This window comes from Zonotrichia albicollis, chromosome 1 (assembly GCF_047830755.1).
Source record: "Zonotrichia albicollis isolate bZonAlb1 chromosome 1, bZonAlb1.hap1, whole genome shotgun sequence".
Classification (NCBI taxonomy): Eukaryota; Metazoa; Chordata; class Aves; order Passeriformes; family Passerellidae; genus Zonotrichia; species Zonotrichia albicollis.
Window position 1 is genome coordinate 123885029 of NC_133819.1, and position 19400 is coordinate 123904428.

The 19400-nt window shown below is 34.8% G+C and overlaps 2 long non-coding RNA genes across 8 annotated transcripts in view; one reads left to right on the plus strand and one right to left on the minus strand.

The window, feature by feature from the left end:
• The window catches only part of LOC113458997 (uncharacterized), a 31230-nt gene extending 24303 nt beyond the window's left edge, over positions 1-6927 (minus strand). For 3 of the 7 annotated variants that reach the window (XR_003379857.2, XR_003380118.2, XR_012582881.1), the window contains exon 1: positions 6621-6927. This is a non-coding gene — a long non-coding RNA (uncharacterized LOC113458997). The remainder of the gene's footprint in view (positions 1-6620) is intronic. The other 4 variants (XR_012582879.1, XR_003379946.2, XR_012582882.1 and 1 more) reach the window with 4 other exon arrangements.
• A 3724-nt stretch (positions 6928-10651) lies between these two features.
• Positions 10652-17496, plus strand: LOC113459207 (uncharacterized). The gene is made up of 3 exons (XR_012577248.1): positions 10652-10772; positions 10868-11093; positions 15974-17496. It is a non-coding gene; the product is annotated as an uncharacterized LOC113459207 (long non-coding RNA).
• Positions 17497-19400: the final 1904 nt, after the last annotated feature.

Sequence of the window (19400 nt, forward strand, 5' to 3'; positions counted from 1 at the left end):
CAAATGTGAGTGAAAAATTAATTTGGAAGGAAATTACACCAAAGGGGCAATGGAAAGGAAACTAGTAGGAAAGGAAGAAGGAGGGGGTGAGCAGGAGAAATGGCTGAGAGAAGAACAAAAGAAAGAACAAAGAGAACAAAACCTATCTTACTCTGCAGTTATTGTATTTTGGTGATAAATATTTGCAGGTGGTTACAGTAGTTATTTCCTCACTTCTCCTCCCCTTTTGCCTTTCAGAACCAGCTCACAAATCAGTAAAATATCCAAAACAGATGAAACTGAAAATAAAGTGAGTTCTACGTCTAAAGCAAACCAGTCACTCCACAACATCCACATCACTGTAATGATGTTTTCCTCAGTGCTGGGAGGCACATGGAACTGACCCGTCCTCATATTACACTAAACTTGAAGCAGCCTCTCTCTTTTACAAACAAACAAAGAATACAAGTTTTTCTTTGAGTTCATTCACAGATCCTGGGCTTGTTGCTGTTTGTGTGTTAATGTTTTCAGCTGCGCTTGGCATTTGTTAGCGTTTGTGAATTTACTATTTTTTGCATACTATTAGTAACACACAAATGTGAAATGTTTCTGGGAACTTGCCCCATTTCAGTCATTCACAATTCTGTGCCCATAGGGTGGTCCAGCTTTCCTCTTTCTCTGTCTGCTGGGGACGTTGGGGCTGTGAATATCTTTCTTTTTTTTTTTTTTTTTTAGCTGTACAGGTTTGGAAGGAAATCAGAAAACGTTTTCAAGTGCATCTCTTGCATATATCTATCATTTCTCTGATAATCTGTGCTCGTGGTTGTGCTGCATTTTGTGTATGGCGGCGGCAGTTTCACCTGCCCACTTTTATGTGTCATTAGTTGTCACCGTGCCACCGTGACTGTGTAGACAAGTCTTCACCGAGAGCAGCTTCGGCATCGTGTCTGGGCCTTGTAAATCCTGGCAGCAGTGCTACGAACGCTGCAAAGGCTTTGTGACAAAATAGAAAAATGACAATTAATGATGGCTGAATTCGGGAGACAGAGCAGGAACACGCTTTGGTTGCGCAGAAAGATGCATTTAGGGGCTTTCAAGCACGAGACAACACTTTACATTTCAAGCTAAGGTTTTAAAGCCTGATAGAGAAACCCCTTCGTCCTGCAGAGCTCAAAGCCTGCATTAGTATCTACCATTTGCAGAGCCTCCCTACTTTGTCAGGGGCTAATTTTCTTCTGGTGGGAACATCACTGGATGATTGAGGCATTATCACTTTGAAAAGAACCTTAATCGTGTGATCAGTCTATAAACTAGATTTTGCTCAGTGTGAGCTGGGGTGCTGGGCCTGGCCCCCTTGGCTTCGGGGGAACCACTCACTTCAGTAAGGTTTTACGTGGTCTGGACTTTGGATTTAAGAATAAATGCTTTATTTCCTGCCAAATATACAATAAGAGTTAATCTTAGTAAATTATTCTGAGCTTTGCAAATGCTAAAAATACGTGTTCATTTAGTGTGCAGGAGTTTTGTTTACAATGGGCCTTAAACAGAGGGAATGTCAGTGTAAGAAGAGGTGGACTTAATGGGTTAAAAACTGTGTAAATGTTACTCTAGTTAAATTACAGCTTGTTGTTCAGATGAATACTCTCCACTTCTCATATAGCTTTAAATTATGGACAAATGCTTGCAATTGTGAACTACCTACATTGTGGCTGCCTGTTCCCAGGCTTCATCAACCCTAGCTGTCCAATGGGATTACTGTAAGCTTTCACGGCAGTCTGCCAGCCACTGATCAGAAATTCATATCCCTGGATGTTAGATTGCTCTCTTTATTCCATCCTTGTGATGGCTGTGATTGCTGTCATGGTGTTAGGTTAGAAATTAGCATTTTGTGGCCCAAATTTTGCCATCCAGAACATAATCAGAAAAAAGAGGGTGGGGGGGTGGGGGGAGGATGGAAATCAAAGAATAGTAATTTCATCTGTCAAAGAAGGGAAATGCAGTGTTACCATGATACAGATGTCTACGAAACTTAGGTCAGGAAATGTTGTGGTATTTATGGTCCTATTTGGTGAATGCTTAGGCAGGTGGTGTTTTTTTGTTACTGCAGACCACTGTTCATAGATTAATGCTTTACCTCTGATAAAACAACAAAAAAAGAATAAATAAATAAAAATCCATCAGGGAAACTATAGGTGGGCTTCAGAAACTCTTAAATTAAAAAAACAAGGGTCTCTGGCAGATACTTTCAAGGACATGCTGAATTAATCACAAGAGGCTGGTTAGCAGGAGGTCAGAGAAAGACTTCTTAGCATCATTTTGGGTCATATGTCTAGAGGCGATGGCAGTACGTATGTGCTGTATTGTAATATCCCCTTCCTGGTTTCCTTGTCTCAGTCAGAAAAGGCTGAACACATATTGCATAGGGCTCTTGAAAGGAAAGAGACACTGGCAAAAATCAGTAGTTGGGAGTTTTTTTTCATGTTCTTAAAAACTGAGTCGTGTCTGACTGGCTGATTTAAATGTGCCATTTCTTTTTATCAGATTTGTACTATATTCAGCATATTGTATCCCTTGCATTTTGTTTTCTAAATGTGTTATATCTAGTGATACAAAGGTGGTGATTAAACAGACCAGTGGTAGTCACTGATAGATTTAATGAACATTTATTATTGCTCTAAATAAAGATTTCTCTATTAATCTGTTTCAAAACAATTCATCAGGGCTTATTACAGAAAATTATGGAAAACAACTGTTTAAAATTTAGTGTAGAGATATGGTTAGGTCCTTAAAGGTAGCTTGTTATCCTTTTTAGGCAACTCACAGACATGCTAATTTTTTCTGTCATTAGCACTGAACGAGCTGGAAGGATTCTGACATGCGAGGTGCACAGATTCTGTTAGGAGCCTTGATTTTTATCCACCCAAGCTTATCCGTCATCTTTAATCATGCAAAAAGCAGGATTACTTAATCATTTCATTTTATTGAAAAGAAAAAGAAAGATTTACATTAAAATGATGACATGCAAGAAAAAAATAAATTGAAAATGATTATGAAGAAAATGTAACATAGAGACTGAAGCTCCATTGGTTCTGTGATGCTCATTTAAAGCAATGATCTAGTAAAGCCAAAGTATAAAAGTAATGATAATGTTAGCAGTGGAAGTATAAGTATCTCTGCATTTTTATGTGCATTCTGACATGAGGTGTGTAGATTAGAACAGATATATAAGGAAGATACATTTTTTTCACCTAAGCTGTATTTATTCCTTGCATTAAGTTGCATCTTTGTCTGAATTAAATGCATTTTAACACACAAATGTTAAGAGGCAAAACATACTTGCATTTTCACAAGCGCTTCAGTATGCATGTGCCTGCCTGTTAATCTTTCTATATAGGATATACAAAATATTATACTGATTTTGAGACTATCTATAAAAAAATTGATTTAGTGCAAGTGTGAATATTATTTTGGAGATAAAATTAACAAATTATTAATAAATGCCTTCTGTAGCTTATGGATCTTAAACATTGCATTTTATTCCGCACCTGTTCTAGGTTTCTTGCACTTAATTTAATGTATTCCTTTTTTGTTTGTTCTCTTTACACATTTTGAATACTCTTTTAAGATAATTAATTTTTTTCCTGATACAAAATTTATGTCTAGTCATATAGGAATTTAGATAGTAAAAGAGGTGGAGAAAAATATACTTGCAAACTTTTGAAACATTTGTTTAGGAAACATATTACAGTTTCCAAAAGAAAGTTTGTAAAAGGAGAAAACAAGGACATTTTTTTATATGTGAATATATACAAGTGGTGTATTTCATAAAAAAAAAAATTATTAAAAGCACCACAATTTTAGGTTTTGGTCTGATATTTACGTAAAATTGTGCATTAAACAAGTAATTACATTACAAATCAATGTTTAGCAATTAGGTCATTAATAATTCATTCTACTGTACTAAGATGAGTGAATTTAAGGCTGAATACTCTAGTATCAAATTCTTTTAGGTACATAAACAATTAATGAAATCTGAAAAAAATCAAAAATTTTCATTTAATATATAACATTTCTATGTCTTGAATATTCATTTTATTTAGAGAAGTAAAAAAGAGAAAACAAAGGTCAGGTTTTTTTTCACCAGTGTGAGAATCATATATTGTTATTACAGTTGAAAGTGTAGAAATAAGAAAAAGAACAGGAAAAATAAAAAAAGGTGTGTAGAAATCTATTTCTCTTCAGTTATTCCCTTTCTGACATTAGTTCTGGACATTGCTTGGCTGTAAGAGCTGACTGTTTGGAGAGGCAACCTTCTAGCAGGAGAGAAATGGTTAAAAATTCCATGGGGAAAAACCATAAGACTGAGGAAAAGATTAGGAATCCCTAACTGCAAGAACAAGGCTTTTTTTAATGTTGTTTCTTAGTTCTGAAAGGATGTAGTTATGATTACAGGAAAAAAAAAATTCTATAAGGAATTTATCCTTCATGTAGATTCCTTCTGTTTGTCTAAATACTCTCTATGCTACCATGGACATTTTAAATATTTGAGATTTAAAATACCTGCATATAGGTGAAAAAAAACCCAACCAAACCACACAAACAAGCAGAGCCCCCTGTCTCAAAAGAAACAAACAAGCTAACTAACAAACAAACTAAGCAAAACTAAAAAAAAACTGGTTTTATTTTTTAAAATATATTCTATTTTTGCTCTTCCTGAGTGCATCCATCTGTCTTAAAATTTCACAAATCTTTGAAATTGAACTGGACTCTTAGTGATATATTTTAATGTAGGACAAATGTCAGCATTCTGCACAATAACTCTAACATTTCTGGGCACAAGAACAATGGATTTGTACATTTTCTTCTAATAACAAAAGATAATATAAGGGATTTTATACAATATACAGATACTTCCCTGTAGTGAAGAATTAAAGTCAACTTATTTTATACATGTAAACTGAGTAATACACTGAGGATAAAAAAGAGCCTTTGAACAATAAATTTTCTTCCAAACTAAGTAATCTTTCTATATTTCTGCAAATTAACCTAGACAGTACTTATACTCTATAGTTTATATAAGCGGTCTTAAGTTATCTTCCTGATTGATTCATACGACTTTCCTTAGTACGACCAAATATATTTTTCTCACTTTTTCTTTTAAAGAAGTGGAAATAATTATCTTTCTCTCTCTTTCTTTTTTTTTTTTTTTTCCAAGCTGACAAAGGTTATTCTTATGGAATGATCCTTCTTTAGATGTAGAATTAGTGTTTTTTTGATTGTTGTCCCGAAAACAATATTATTTACTGAAAAGAATTAGGTCTGATCTTATACTGACTTATTTGCATGCTTCTCAAGCTGTGTCCTTAAAAGACCTGCAGATGTATGTTTACAATTTGAGCATTTGCTTATCCACTTGCAAAATGTTAACGGTATTTTGCTATTTTGGATTCTATTAGAAAACTCATATTTAACAAATAAATTGGATTGTGCAATATTGGCCATGCTGTAACCTGAAGAATCTTCTTTTTATTTATTTTTGTGGATGGATTTTGTATTTGAAATTGATTTTCTTAGTATTTTTTGAAACTTAATTTTATTGATACTGGAAGTCTTTTAAATGTTCATTGATTCCAGATAAATTATAGTCATAGTATCGAAGGCAGATGCTTATTATTTGTTACATGAAAGAACATGAAAGTCTCATTCAGTTGTTAGAAATAATGAAAGCATAGTAGTCAAAACGAGCAAAGATGAGTGATAAAAAAACTGGACCGGATTTTAGTCACTATGACCTTTAAGCAATAGGTGGCAGTGTTACCTAAATACTCTTGGCTTTGTACTGGAAAAGAATGGGAGGACTTAGGAAGGCACAGGACATTTGTTTTACTTGTACATAATTGCAGATTTGTGCAAACAAATTTCACATCATTAAGGACGTTTTCTAAAAGTTCTCCTTAAAATTAAATTCGGTATCCACTATAACCTAAAAGACCCACATTTTTTTGTTTTCTGATTTATTAGCTATAACACGATATTGAAATCTAATATATTCTTGTCTGAAAAACAAGAACATTTTTGCTACTACATGCTGTATTTGAAAATGTGATTCATCTTAACTTCATTACATATTTATAGTAATAAACACCAAACATACTTTTAGAAAATATATTACAGAATATACTTTTCTGGTTTATAACAAATTTATAAATTTAGGACCTAGTTAATAAAACTTATAACACATAGTGCTTCTTTAGAGATTACAGTATAAACTTTATGAATTCTTTTCGTATGTATAGCACAGTATCACAGAATAGACCTGCACCAAAATACAAATACTGTTTCCCTCTTTATGTACAAGTAGGCAGTGATTTCCATACCTGAAAAGCATGCAATAACAAAAAAAAAAAAAAAAAAAAAAAAAAAGAAAGAAAGAAAGAATGGCATTGCTCATCAAAATTGATGCCTTAATATATAATTTCTAAACCGAGAATGCCAATACACATACATTCACCTAAATATAAAATGTTTCACAAAATGTAATATTGTACATTGCAATCAAAATCAATTCATTTATGCCATTTTGGTCTTCTGAGTGTTACTTATGTATATCTCATCATATAATAATTAAAATACATACTGACCAATGCAGGAGCCATATTCCATACCATGTGCTCTACCTCTAGGATACAGCTTTCATACAGTAGCAGTTCCAAGGGATGTGTTCATCAGTGTGTGATAGATACACTACGCAGTACTTTTTTGCAGTTTGAAGCAGGGTGAGGGGGAGAGGACTTGTACAGCATGTAGTCTTAGTTTGATAATTACACCTTATCTATTTACTATGGTATATTTATCAATTTTTAGTTTTAAAATAGGATGTTGCTTGTAAGAAGGAGAATAAATGATAATCATGCTAGAGAAAGGAGATAGTGATGGATAGAAGCAATGATGAAATGTGTCTGATAGGGTAGTTTTCTTCTGTACCACCATTTCGTTGCTGCTCTGGGATTACAGCAAAATGGTGGCTACTTATATTTTATGGAAAATGTAAATTTTATGGTAACCTTTCTATAGACTTCAAATTGCTTCTCCCCTCCATCCCTATTATACTGTTTTGTTAGAATGAGTGCATGGTTTGCCTTCTGAATCTTATAGCACTACAGAAAAGGAAAAGCTCAGTTGCAAAATTCTGCATCAGCAATAAAGACTTCACTTACATGTGATTAAACTAAAGCATAATCAAAGGGGAAGATCATGTTTTCTTACATCTACAGATAAGACACTAAATGGCCAGAGGTAAATAAGATTTGGAGTGTATTCTTGTTTTGCACAGCGCAGAGCTGCTGTAGCTGAGGCAGTTTGTGACTCCTTCTTGGTTTTTGGGGTGAAATTTAGTCTGTACTATCAAAAAATGCTACTAAGTAGCAGATCTTAAGAAGGAAAAATAATAAAGTCCTAAGGCTTTGCTTTTTAGCCTCTTTGTTTTTCTGTTCCAAATAGTTGACACGGCATGGAGTGTCTAAACTGTCTTGTAAAAGATCCCCTTATCTTCTGTCTTGGGCAGGGTAAGGTGCAGAAACAGTACCTTACTGAAACAGCTTTGGGGTTTTGTCACTTTCCAGAAGGATGTTACTTGTGAGAATATGAGTTTTCCAAAGTATCTATAGAAATGAAAATAATTAGAAAGCATGGCACTAAATAAGATTTTCTTGTTAGCTACACGTGTTAAAATACAAATAATGCAGAAAAACAAGAAGCAAAGGGAAGTGAGCAGAACCAAATTAAGAAAACTAAATGAAAGGAAGAGTTACGAGGACTATTACTATACTGGCTTTTCCTTAAGTTCTAAAGGAAAGATAACTTATAGAATACTTTCTCTCTGAAATCACTCTGTTATAGTTAAAGCATTTAAAATATGGGGCATTTGTAAGATACAATTTTATCTCTCTCCAGATAGATATTTAAAATTAAATTTATATAATATTATGTAAAATTTCCTTGCTGAATTTTATGTTCTTGTTGTAAGCTAACTCAGCTCTGAAGCTGTGACTTTAAATGTAGAAAAATAATCAAATATTTTAAAAAATCAGCTTCCGGAGACTTGTTGCACTGTTTACCTTGCACCTCGCCCTCCACACGTTTCACACACGTGAAATGCTCGGGGTGAATGGGGACTCGCAGCGTGAGGCAGACACAACCTTGCTCTGGATCATTGCTGAGGAGCGCTTACATTTAAACCTCAATATGTTTGGTTTTTTTTTTTTTTTTTTTAAATTATGTTGCCCTGAAATGCTCAAACATATTTGAATAGAGATTTTAAATGTAAAAATAGCAAGGATATCAATATTTTTACGACACAGTCATAAGCTTTTTGTTGCAACACGACTATTTGTTGCTGCAGTTTCTTATAAATAACTTGAAAATTGGCAACATTGCTAGGGAGGATCAGGTTAGGAAATCATTCTATTTTATACCTAACAAAAAAAGCACTGATCTCAAACTACACTACTTTACTTAAAGTTAGATTGATTTTTTTCCTTTGTAATTTGTTTATTTTAGCTGTGCATTTACAGGCTAAGATTAGAGTACTTTGAAGTTCTATACCAAATGAAATAACGTCCTGGAAAAACCAAAAAATACATTTTTTAAATTTTACATATTTAAACAGAATTTATGTGCATCACATTTTGATTTTAATAACAAAAACATAAACCTAACCCCACTTACATAAATGTCTTAATCTTTCAGTACTATTAATCACACTCTAAAATATAATTTTACATCCTAACTATTCTACTTAAAACTTCTAAATAATAACATTCATATTTGTGTAATGTACTATAAAGATTTCTTTTTTTGTAGGGGATTTCTGCAGTCATTTGCTTTTAAAGTTCTCTGCCTTATATAGAAATTCAACTTTTGGTTCTTAAAAATAAAGGACAAATATATGACAAGCACAAGTTTTAGTGCTGAAACATGTATAATCCTACAAAATTTCAGTTGTGCAGATTAACATTGGTTTGATCCAAGCCTGTCAGAGTTGTGATGTGATTTCTGTTTTCACCGTAAATAAAACTGAAATCATCTGTGTCAGAAGATGTGATTAAAAAGTAATTAGATGCAAGGGTTTATGGCATGTTACAATAAATTTGTGAGTAAGTGTAGGACTTAAAATATAAAGAAAAAATATTTTTAAATCTCAATGAAATATAAACTGTTCATACATTGTAACAATATTTTAAAAAATTGTTCCAATGTTTTCACATGTAATGCTGTTAAAACCAAATCTCTTGATTATTTTATCTTTGTGTCAAAAAATATGATAGTCATAAATATACAGAAATGATTCAGAGGATTTACATTTTCTAATTTCAATCACACATTCAATTAACCCCTTTTCCAAATTTTACTGCAAACATTGAATAACTCAAAAGTTTTATACTATCCAAAAAAGCCTAACACCAAGGGAACATTCTCATCCTTTTTATTGAACAGGTATTGCTGGCTAGTCAGTATGGGATAGCCCATTTCATGCCTTCAAACCTGCTATTAATCTTAACTGCTAGTTTATTTTTAATTATGTTTAAAAAATTGTAAAATAATATTAAACCTCACAAACACATTTATGTTGCCTCAATTACCTGTCTTTAATAACCACAATGCTTCACATAATCTCTTCCAAAACAAGGAGTTCAAAAGAATGTTAATTTTTATTCTGAATTTTCAGAAATTCTCATATTTTGGTATAATTTTGAGGTATCTATGTAAGATAGATACCTATGTAAGAGCATTTTGGCTCTTCTGCTTTGTTTTACTGTTGCAAATTATCTATTTTAAAAAATGCAATTTAAGTTCTTGTTATTTTTAACTTGCTATTTTTCTTGTTAATATTTTTTTGTCAATTAAGGACCAAATTTTTACTAGATAGCTCAATTAACCCTGACCAACAAAATTAATTTCAATTAAAAGGAAAAAAACCCACAAAAGACAAACCAAACATTTTTCCTTTCTTTTTATTTTTAACTTCTGATGCTGGCAAAGATAAAAACTGTGCAATTACATCTCAGCAGCCAGAATGCTGAATTTCATTAGATTTGTCAATCAGAAACCTCAATTTACTTGCTCAGTTTCATAAAATTTAGAAGCAGGGAACAGAATGGTAACGTAGTCTTCTCTCTGTATGGCTGCAAAATTATTTCCAGCCTGTTTATTTATTTGGTAGTGTTTTGGCCAGTTATTTTAAAATTGGCTAGCTGTGGTCTACTCTTTGCTCTCCAGGGAAATTTTTCTATTGGTTAACTCACAGTCAGGTTTTTCTTTTTCCCCTACTGATATATTCCCTTTATTAATTTCCTCCCATTACTCCTAGTTATACCTCCTTTTACTATGCTAAATAATTCCTTTTATGCTAAATAATTCCTTTTTTCCATTTTTGAGTTATCACTCTGTAACATTGCTGTTCTCCTTTTTTTATGGAAACTGTCTCAAATTGGCAAGGTTTAAAATATGCCGAGTTCAATCTGCTATAAAGGACTTTATTGACAATTACTATAACTTAAACACAGTCCTGCTTTAATAAGCTCAGCTAAAACTGAAGTTTGAATAATTTTTGTTAACTGAAGCAAGAAATCTATTAAAAGGAGCCCTCTATTTTGAACTGTTTTGTAGTGATGTAATGGGGCCAAATGATTAAGCATAGCTTAGATAGCCAAAATCCTCTGGGTCAAATTACCCTGTCTGCTGAGAAGCACAACAGGGTTGAAAGAAACACAGATGCAGGACAAATGTTTCTGGTAAGAGGAAGAAAACTATTACAAGCCTGTCCCCTTTTTCCAGGGTTGAAGCTAATTTTGCTCTGCTCTCCTTCCCTCTCTGCATTTTCCTGAAGGCTGGAGACTGCCCAGCGCTGAAAGCTCTGGATACCCTCTCCCCAAGCACTGCCTTCTCCTCCTGTCCGAGGGAGCTGGGCTGGGTGTGCAGACCTGGCACCACTCTGATCCTAGCTGGAGGAGAGCTGGACTGACTCATTCACTGCCTGTTCCTGCAAAGCAGAACCTCCTCGTGCCCAGGGCCCTGCAAATGACTGAGCCATTGAGGAGGAAACATGCTTCACAGTGAGTAGCATCTGCAGACAACTTTGCTGACAGGCTTTGATCAAACTCCATGCTTGGAACGGCCCATCTAGGGGACAGGGACAGCAGTTCTAGGCCAGCAGCCACTGTAAAGGGAGATGACAAGGTGGGGCGAATGTAAAAAACTCCTGCCTTTCCAAACAAGGTGACAGGTTTCCCACTAAACCTCGTGGCATGTTGGGAAAACTTGGACAGTAATAGATAAACATAGATAAAGCACGTCTAGTTTTCTGAACTCTCTTCTATCTCTGCTTCTTTTCCCCGGAGAGACCCCTAAATTTAGTTAGGGACTTTTACACCAGCGGGCTGACAAGGATGAAAAGCCCTGCAGTAATGCTGTGCTGCTGCATGCTACCACCATGGCTACTGCAGGAAGGCTTCTGCTCCCTGGCACTGCGCACACAACATCAGTAACTCCCCATTTGCATCAGGGCTGCTTCTGCAAAACAGCAAGTGCATTCTACCCTGGCTGCTGTTAATAGAAGCTGAGGGCTCATTCCCTTTGACATGCCAGACATGCTTTAAGACTACCTGTGTATGCTTAAATGGCATTTAGGTGTTTTTCCCTTCAGCTAGTTATCTTTGTAAAACTTTGGTTTCTGCATCTGAAAGGACTGGGCCCTCAAATGTGTGTTGTTTATTTATTTTATTCTATTTAATTCTCTAAATTGCTGTGAATTTTTACAAAGCCTTCAGTGTCATAGCAATGGCTGTATTTAATACATTATGTTTCCTGATCATTGTATTAGTTCTGATAAAAAGTAAGTTTTCTCAAATTCATCTTATTTTGCAGTTTAATATCTGCTTTTGGAATATTTTATCTTGTCGTGCAATATGGTCTCTTGCTGAGAACACCTGAAAATTGACAGAATTTAATGTAGGCAAAAATCCTACAAGTACTGAAAAATTGTTACACAAAAAAAAATTTCATTTCCTTTATATCTCGATATAATTTGTTTTTAAACTATTCTGCAGTCCCTTGGAGCATGCAAAAGTGCTCCATGTAAACAAGTCCCTCTGCTCTTGTTCTTTAGACTGTAGTGAGGCTGCTGAAAGATTTGAGTGATGGTGCAATGCTTTAAATTAAATATAGATTTGGGGTTCTGAGCCTGCTGAGTTGAGTGCTGTAAACACTGGAGGACCAATCAAAACAAACATAAGTGACACAAGTGATCTTCATTGAATCATTTGGCATTTCTCTTGACTTGTTTAGAGACAAATGCTTTTTTTTTTCCTTTGGTGCAATATTGTTTCTAGATCTAGTCTGAATTTTCATTTACACAGAGTACATCACAAGATAAATAGCATGCTTTTACCTTGACCCTCTAGTTAAAAATGTAAAGCATGAAGCAAGGGAGCTGTGGCATTTGGAGGCTCTGTATTCCATCCATGATCAACGGTGCTTTCTGTTTTACAGTATACTTGCTCCATCATGTGTTGTTTATGAGTAAAATTTCCAACTTGAAATTGCTGCAGCTGAGAAGAGAAAAGCATAATATGCACGTGTGTGTGTGCATGTGTGTGTGTATTCATTAACATTTGGGGTAGCAGGTGTTGAGAGCTCTTTTTCCTTGAAATGAATACATTTTGCATCAGTGGAAAGCACTGAGACATCTTATGCTGCATTCTTTTGTGAGCAGCAGCTTAAGATTCTTTTATTGCTTCCCTAGAAGAGGACCAAGCCAAGGCCCTTCTCCAGTGCTAATAGCTCCAGAATGTTGCTCAGCTAAGTGCTGAAGAGAGCTTATATGCTGAAAATATTTCAGTTACCAGAGAAAAACAGAAACAAAAAAATCCTCAAATTTAAAAAATTTTAATTGCTCCTGAAGCAGGGATGAGAGGGTCAAAATGCCATCTTACAACTATATTTTTTGAGTACAGATACTCATTGGAAAGGTTGGACTTGAGCTGGAAGACTAAATGATTGTGTAAAGATATGTTTTTTTCATTTCTATCATTAAAGAGACAGGAGGCATAGCAGAGAAGCCCATGGAAGGCTATTTATTTATTGTTTTTTCCTTCTTGCTCTTTGAAAGAGCTTGACCTTTCCAGTGGTGTTGATCTGGTCCTTTCAGAGGCCTTTTGCATATGCAGTGATCATGCTCACTATTAAAAATGTGACTAACTGTGAGAATTTCCTTTTTTAGCTGCTGCAGAAAAATATGCTCCTTTGTCAGAAAGGGAGACTATGGAGTAAAATAAAGATTAGGCCATTTCAACACCAATCACTTATTTATGTAGTATAGAATATCAACACAGAGAAATAGGGAAATAAGGAACAACCCATGCAGAGGTGACTTTAGGAGAGAATAGACTGAGATGTTAAAAAATAAACAAACCAAGTCACTGATGAGAGTGATGCTTAATACAAAATGCACCTTTCTCCTTTGAAGGGCAACATCACACACCTGGAATGTCTCAAACGGGCTGAGAATAGAAAGACTAGTTAGTGGCCAAGAACACCCTGATGTTCTGTGCTACAAATTGAAAGTGAAGGTTACTTTATTGTAGACTTTATCTTAAAGCAGTAAAACGGGTAGCTGCAGCTACAACTGAAAGTATTGATTTTGTAATTTCAGCAAATTAAGAACAAGACAGGAAACCTATTAAACCTTTCCACTGATTGCCAGGGCACTTTTTGGTGATGCTGGTGCTGACATTAAAATTACATGCGCCTGTCTCTTTAAAGCCAAATATATACATTTTACAGAAGATAGTGCCAGCTAACATGCTGAAAAGGGATCTTTATAAATCTGTGTAATTTCACATTTCAGATGTGAAACTTTTGAAGCCTGATGACATGAATGTCAAGCAGCACATCTAAAATTTTCATAAATTATGGTTCATGTTAGATGTGCTTTCATTACATTTTAATAAATTAAAATTTTCACAAAGCCAGATTTTTTATAATAATAGCAAAGATTGTAACGCTAGTAATAGCATTATCTGTCAGAACATTATGAGTAATGATTATGTAAAAATCTATGTAACAAAGGCTAACAGAAGAAATGATCAAATTATATTCTTCTGTATCTTGTATAAAACAAGTTATTTTATTATGGTAGCAAAAAACCAGCTTCTCTTAAAGCAATATTTAAATTACTTTTTAAAATCAGTGTAATTAAATTCATGTGAATTACAATAGTTAAGATCACTTGTTTCATAAAGGATTGTTTTAAACTTTTGCTTTAATATTACTAAGTATAAATTAAAGAGCTATGTCTTTTAAAAAGATAGTATTTCTAATAGTCCTTAGGAAGAATGGGGCAGAGGAAGGGAAATTATACCTGAATCTGCTCTGAACAACTTATAAAGATGTAAGTTTCCAGTTTATCCAATTCATAAATATTTTGTTTCATCTGAGCTAGTATTTGGCATCATTCCAGTGTGTAAACAAGCATCGGTTTTGCACACACAAATCTAATTTACAGGGAAGCCATCATCTGCATTTACCGTAGTAGCCAGCAGTTTGTGATGTGCCTGTAACAGAAATGCACAGTGATAGAGGAGGAGGTGGGAATGTAAACTTCAAAAAAGATTGGATTTGTAACAACAAAGGCACTCTTAAAAAGTGTGGGGGAACACTGCTGAGAGACTGTGAGCCAAAAGTCTCCATCAGAATGGACTTCAGGAACTTGTAGCAGATGTTTACACCTAAATGTGAATGAGAATTCAGAAGCTTATGTTGCTAGGGAAGCCTCAAAACAGTGTATGAAAATGAGTATCAGGTGTGAAAATATGTATCTAAAGATAAAGGTGAGAATAGATGAAGTGAAAATTTAGTAGTCAGAGAGATCTGAAATAAGGAGGAGGGCAAACCTAAGAGGAGTGCAGAGCTTCAAACAGATGAACAAAACCTTTTTTCTCTGTTGAAGGAGAAATGCACATGGGGAATGCTGGAGTGCTCTAACCACCCCTCCAAGCCCAGCAGAAGCTGGGATAACAATGATTACCCTTTCCTGCATTGTCTCTTCAGCTTCCCAGGAATGCACATGCACCCCTTATTGTACAGACCAATATATTTTCTCTTTGTTTTCACAGCAGATATGCCAAGCTATTGATGCCTGCCAAAGTGGATACTGCACATTACATATTGCAAGTATATTTAGATAACACCTGTAACTCCACAAAAGCATTGGTGCTTTATTCTACTGCAGAGGCAGAAAATTACAGAGACATCCACCTCCCACACTCTTCATAATCTGGGACTTCACTGAAGCTGGAGCAAAGACTGTGAAGAGGAGAAAGATGCAGTAACAGTAACTACAGGTGCACACTAGGTTATTCACTGTGGCCTGTATACTTACAGGTGGCCACCAGAATAACCACTCCCAGAGGGTTATGATTTGTAGGGATAGAGGAAAAAGGCAGTTTTTTAAGGAGGAGTCTAAAGGGGTGAAAATCAGTAACTGCTTGAGAGATGCTATTTTATTTGGTACAGGGTGGCTTCAATAATCCAAGAAGAAGCTTTAACCTACCTTGCTTGAATTCCTTCTGGCCATTTGACAATGCTGAGATTTTATTAAACCTTCTGTGAGTTTGAGCCTTCTGATTTTTTCTTTGAACAACCTTTCTTCCTACTAAAGGTTGTTTTCTCACATACCTGTAGCAGATACTCACTACCTGCCACTCTCCTGTAGAGCTATAATTTTTCCAGAGTAGTGGTGTTTCAACTTAAATTAAATAGAGGATTTCCAGGTTTTATTTTAGATTTGTCAGAACTCTTAACTGCATTTAGTTTTTTAATTGAATGTTCCAGTTTTGAACTGGAACATATGCATGTATATGTTTTACTTATTCATATGTGTACTTATGGATTTAAATGCAAATATGAACCAAAATCTCCCACTTATTGGTTTCAGGAAGGTGAAAGAACAAAGAATGACTGTGTGGTGGAAGGTGCAACCTAAAGTGTTCAAGTCTGTCCTTTACTTCATTTCAAGTGAAGATTAGAACATCAGTCTTCAACATCCAGAGAGAAGAGCTAAAATTTAGACTGAAATAATGCCTAATATTTTTTTTTCTGCCATACAAGAGATGGATGGAGACATAAACAAGAAGAACTAGTAGCCAAGTAAAGTGGAACAGTTGCTGGAATGTTGCACAAAAACCATAATGTAGAGTGGTATGTAGGTCTGCCACAGTCCTGGGAAGTGCCCTCATTAAAATCTTTTTTATGTTATGCTGCAGAACTTGCTTTTCATATGAAACACTTGGAGAATCTGGCTTATGACCCAAGACAAAATGAGAAAAAAATATGAAATATCCCAAAATGTTGTAATGTAGGAGAATCACGTCCTGCACACCTTTACACTAGGAGAATTGAAGGATTTGTGACACTTGTGAATCTATGCTCCAGAATGGACATCTGCACACTGGAAAACACTAATCCTTTTTAAAATTTGACTTTTGCCTTGAAGCCTGTCCAGAAGCACAGAAACAGAGTTGTCCAAAGGTCACTCAAAATTGTATCAACAAGTGACAAAGTCTCTGTCAGTAAAATGTTGATTTTATGGAAGGTGATTGCAGACATCAATGCCTCAGTTTCTTAGTGTGTTGTACATAAAAAGAGCAAAATTCATTTGCATAGTCAAGTTTATGTACCTGGAAATGTGTATGAGTTGGAAATATATCTACTGATGTGATACCAACATGAAGCTTTCAAGGGCTGATTTTCAGTACACATACAGTTAAACTTATATTTGAGGTTTAAGGAAGTCAATAAAGTTTAAGTTAATAAGACGTTGGTAATAGGACTATGCTAAGTGAAGTTGCAGGAAACATTGGAATGCTTTTAATAAATTGTATCATTTTAGATTTAGACCTCAATGAAATGTCTCACTGAATTTCACAGAAATTGTGTAAAAATAGCAGAAGCAAAATAAGTTCTTAGAAATGTAAAATAAAGAGAGAAATAAAGAATTTAAACCACCTGAAACAGGTTGCCGAACTGACTAAATCACCATTCTTGGGTGATGTCACCAAAGTAGATGAACACAGATCTAAATAATTAACTTCATATCAATAATAGATTTTGCACTAGAAATTGTGATTTTTTTTTTTTTGCACAAATTGAAATAAAATATAATTACAAATTGTGATAAGGAAAATAGGAAAAGAGAAAAGACAATTCTCATATATTATTTTCTTCTGAATACAGTGTATACCATTCACATATAATAAATATAGTAGGTACTGCCTGTTGGAGTCTGCACAGTATTTTTTATTATATAAGTTCTGATTTTCCTTGCTTTATTTTTTCACCTAGGTAAGCAAACTGATAGGAAACAAGTGTTCCTTTTGGAAGAATTGACTTTTTCATTGAGAAATCATTGAGTGCTAAATACACTTTGATGACCTGAAAAATGTTTCTAAGGACAACAGAAGGGAGAAATCTTTTGAAGTTTAAAGACAATATCTTTTTTTTTTTTCACTGCATTCAAACAAGGAGCGGGGAGAGAGATGACTGAGAAGACAGAAATATGTTTTCAGTTTATGGAATTCAGTGGTGTGTGAAATTCATAAAGGAATTTTGTTTTTATTTTCTTTGTTCCCTCCAAGTTTTCCTTATTGTTTAATCAATGTTTCTACTGGGGCAAATACATCAAAGGAATGATTTTGTCTCATGGTTGGGACTCATAAAGACGTGGTTAAAGACAGAAATGGTAAATTGTCTTGAATCAAACTTAGAAACAGTCAAGAAAATAGCAAATATTTTCTGGAAATAATTAAATGAAACTCAATACCTATGTTTGTCAGTTCCTTACTACTGTTTAATTTTTATCTTTTCTATAAGAATAAGGGAATTGGTATTGAATTTTGGTTTTGGTTAAACCTCAGAATATTTGGAAATTTTTCTGAACTTACTGAAATTATTCCCTTTCTAGCTTCTTAGGTATTTACCATTATAGCTTGTTCATCCCTGAAATGCTTTAGATTTTTGTCTTTCAGTTTTCTCTTTTTTAACTGGGAGGCTACTTTCTTAATCTACTTTCCTTTATTATTGGTACAGGAAAAATGGCAGAAGTGGTGTTTTCCAATACTGTTGCCTCTTGCTTTTCTATACAGCACCATTTGTATCTCTTTACTCCCCAGCTATGCTTTCATAAGCCATAAGCAGGGTTTTGTTCCCTGTTCTTGGGGCTCTTTCCCTTCCCACACCCCTCTTTTCTGCCTCTCATCTTGTCTCTCTTGCTTCCCACATTGGGAAATATTGATTCTATTGATCACAAGGCAACTGGGTCTGTATGCTCAGCAGGCATAAACAGTTTTCCATCTTCTGTTAATTAAGAGGATTTCCCTGATAAACTACCACTCTTCCAATCTGACTCTCTGCTAGCATCCCCTTTGGATCCTCCACTGCTCCTCCATTCCAGTTCTGTTTTTTCCAGTAAGTGCCTCTCAAAAGAGGATTGTCTTTCCCCAGAGCGCCTACTCTTTCCATACTGAGTGTGAAAGCTGAATGCAGCTTCACCTGTCTCTGCTACGTTCTCGTGTTTCCCACTGAACTGAGAATCATCACATAATTCCCATAAACTGGGAGGAAAGGTATTAGAACATTCTGTGTGCTGGCTCTGACACTCTCCTTACCTTTCAAATGTCAGCTTTTGCGGTGGTGAACACCTAAATGTGTCACTATGGGGTAAACTGTATAGATGGAAATGTTATATTGTGATAAGGAGAATGGAATTAGTTTTAGAAATCCCTCCTACTTTGGGATGGATATTTTCTAAAAGCTCAAAACTTAAAATGTGTTATGTGGAGAAAAAAATGTTTGGTAACATTCCACTGGCATGTGATGGAGAAATTATATTACTTCTATCTCTTCAGAGAATTCATGTCTATAACGCATGTTTGCAGTTTTTTCCCTGTTTTGTTTAATTTAATAAGGTTTTCTTGTTTACCTAGGCTGCTTTGCTTTAGGAATCACCAAAATGCGTTAGATAATCCAATGGAAAAGTGTGTCTTCAACATATTATTTTTAAAGCTCAACATCACACCAGGAAGAGATTAAGACATTTTTGTAGTGTGCTTCCTTTGATTTATTTGACAGGATGACCAGAAACTGGTTTAGAGTTGCAGCCTCATCATGTCTGGAGAAAAGCTCATACTTACATCTATGAATATGGGGTATGACACATTAACTGCTTTTTCACATGCTAAATGGATGATGATGAGACTAAGACAAGGCAATATTTTAAGGGTATGAAAAAAATCTTTTATATAAAGAATAGTTTCTAAGGGGAAGAATTAGAAGCCTGCAGCCTGGGACACCTAAAAATGGAATGT